This window comes from Etheostoma spectabile, chromosome 6, assembly GCF_008692095.1.
Source record: "Etheostoma spectabile isolate EspeVRDwgs_2016 chromosome 6, UIUC_Espe_1.0, whole genome shotgun sequence".
NCBI classification, from domain to species: Eukaryota; Metazoa; Chordata; class Actinopteri; order Perciformes; family Percidae; genus Etheostoma; species Etheostoma spectabile.
The window spans coordinates 28731992-28735038 of record NC_045738.1 but is presented as its reverse complement, the minus strand read 5'-3'; the positions used below and the strand labels follow the sequence as shown (position 1 = coordinate 28735038).

The window sequence follows — 3047 nt, the reverse complement described above, 5'->3', positions numbered from 1 at the left end:
ACCCGAGGACAACATGAGGGTTAACAAAACAAAGTTAATTGTTTTGCTATTTAAAGAAAGGGAAGATTACCATCCATGTAACCTAATTACGTTCTAATATCAATATCAATATCTAATGTCACATTGATGCATCTTTGCATTACTCACATTCTGTTTTACGGAGAGATTACTGATGATGAATATGTTTCGTTCGATAGCATGATACAAAGGTGAATCTATCCTGTATTAAGCGTCACCAGTCACCATGACAGCAGAATAAGGATAAAGGTCAGGTGTACACAGTCTTGTGTTTGGTATCTTATTTATTGATACATTCTCAATGGCACAAATTCAGTCTGTGGATCCGCATCTCAAGTTGCCCCCCCCCGTTGATGTATAACAAGGGAATGCTTCAGACTCACTTGCTCCGTTCATGCAACACCAAATAACACAGTCATATTTGTTTAAACACAAAGAGCCCAGCAGTTGTTAAGAAAGAAAGCAGAGTATTGTACTTCTACACAAATATTCACCGTGACTCCAGGCCACAGGAGTGCCCTGTTTTATCCAAACAACACTGTCCTGTGACTGACTTGGCTCTGAAAATACACACTTATAAGAAGATATGCAATATGTTTGATTGTAGCGGAGCGAAGAGTTCATGCAATCGGACGTACTGCATTCACAGTGTGCAGACCTCTTTAAGTATTTTTTTGCCTTGCACCCATTGTTTCCGCTGAAGGGTGCCCACTTGGTCCCTCTTCTTTTCTGACCAGGGCTTAGGGTTAATACAATGCAGTACATACACTGCAACTTCATAAAACCACCAGCCGTTGAATCAACATCTTTCTGATGCAGTATTAAAAATGATTAAAAAGTTATAATGTTTTTTTCTGTCAATCAAAAAATGATTGGGTTAGCGTTAGGCTCTGTAGACTGTATCTTATGCATATTATATACTCTTGTATTTCAAGATCAGTCTTCACTAGGTAATGCAAATGTCCTCTTAGAGTAGAGACGGTCCATGTAGACTACTCAACGGACTGATCTTGCATTTGATGTATTTTAAACTAATAACTTTGCTAAACATTATGTCTTAACTCAAAACCTTTCAAATGCCAATTTGCCAACAACAAAACAGAATGAGAGCAATAATTCTTTTCATGTCCTAATGACTTTGGCATCTGGCAGCAACAAACAGTCCACTTATTTAATGTATTAGTAACGCAACAGTCCCCTTAATCCCACATCCAGGAAAAGCTCAAATCATTTGTGACTACTTTGTCAAAAGTATTTCATTTTACTGTCACGGGCCTGGAAAGAAAAGTTATTATTCAAGAAGGGAACACGCAGTACCAGTCAGTGCAGGGGTGGGAATGAAATACCATGAATTTAGTTTATTTGGGCTGGAATTTGTGTTGAACAAAAGCCAGACGGACCCCGACCAAACACCCAGTCAGAAAGCCCAGACAGCTGTCTGAAGTCATCTTCTGGTTGGCTAAGCTGTCTGCACTCGCTCTCTGCACAACTGGAGATAACCTTCACGTCAATGTAGACTCATCAGATTCAGTCTGTTCCCTTTTCCCAACTTTACTGCCGAATCAACGTAAAGCTCCCTTTCCTCCATCCTTCCATCCATCCTCCGACCCGCTTTTCATCTCTCTGTCCTCATTCCCTTCCTCCACCCACCCTTGCTGCTGAGGACTTTGGTTCCCAAGCTGGACCCCTGGCTCAGCCCTCTGTAGTCACGTGACACAGATCCAGAGACCCGGAGTAGTAAAACACAAAGCGCTCCACTCGATGTGCGTGCATGCTCTACAACAATTGTACAACATCTCACCAGAAGTGACTTTGCACTTCCGTTCCCACAAGCAGGTACGTGGTATCTTCTGTCTAATTTAGAAGTTGATGTTTTTTTGTGTTACCTCGGTTTAGCGTTTTGTAAAGACACAAAAAAAAAACTTTTTAACAACCAAGGCTGGCAGGTTGTCGACTCCACATTTTTACCTAGTCCTTAGCAACTGTCGTCAACTAACACAACTTTGTGAGATCAGCATTTCCCTCTGCTGGGAAAAAAATGGACAGTGCAAAATGTCATTGTGAACTTAACATTCCAAAATGTAACATTCTAAAGCAGTTAAATCACTTAAATTTAACTCGAAAAAATGTCCTTTGGGATGAATGAATTGTCTATCTATCTATCTATCTATCTATCTATGTATGTATGTATGTATGTATTTATCTATCTATCTAACTTTCTATCTATGTAGGCATCTATCTATCTATCTATCTATCTATCTATCTATCTATCTATCTATTTATCTAGCTATGTATGTATGCATCATCTATCTCTATCTATCTATCTATCTATCTATCTATTATTATCTATCATCTATATCTATATATCTATCTATCTATGTATGCTGTATGTATGCATTTATCTATCTATCTTCTATCTATCTATCTATCTATCTATCCATCATCCTCCATCCATCCATCCATCCATCCATCCTCCATCTATCTACCTATCATCTATTTAGTATGTTATGTTATGTTTGTATTTACTATCTATCTAACTTTCTATCTATGTAGGCATCTATCTACTATCTATCTACTATCTATCTATCTATCTATCTATCTATGCATATCTATCTATCTATCTATCTATCTATCTATCTATCTATCTATCTATCTATCTATCTATTTGATGTCCATTGATTGCAAATATACACCTTTTAATGAGCAGTGCTCTGTATCAGTCTGCTATATAACATGGATCTATATCCTCAACCTTTTCCCAGGTAACAATCCTTCTGTTTCTGACAACCTTAACCAAAGCTACTGCTTCAACTGTCAGTGGGAAATGTTGGAAAGGCTGGTTTAGTAGTGCATTAGATGTCTGCAGGCTCCTAAACCCTTGTCTTGTCTTCCAGTCAAAATTGAAATTCAGCCCTTTTTTAAGCTTTTAATAAATGTTTTTAAGTTTTTTCTTACATTTCGGTCCCTTTTTTCAACACTTTTGATGCTTTTTTTTAACGTTTTTCAACACTATGTAACACTAACTTATT

The 3047-nt window shown here is 37.8% G+C and overlaps 1 protein-coding gene and 1 long non-coding RNA gene across 2 annotated transcripts in view; one reads left to right on the top strand and one right to left on the bottom strand.

Annotated features, from left to right (window-relative positions):
- Positions 1 to 3047, bottom strand: part of LOC116691502 (uncharacterized) — a 14432-nt gene that overhangs the window by 2857 nt on the left and 8528 nt on the right. The window lies entirely within an intron of this gene.
- The window catches only part of LOC116691500 (riboflavin transporter 2), a 17242-nt gene continuing 15909 nt past the window's right edge, over positions 1715 to 3047 (top strand). The window contains exon 1 of the mRNA XM_032519190.1: positions 1715 to 1854. The gene's annotated coding sequence lies outside the window, so the exon portion shown is untranslated. The remainder of the gene's footprint in view (positions 1855 to 3047) is intronic.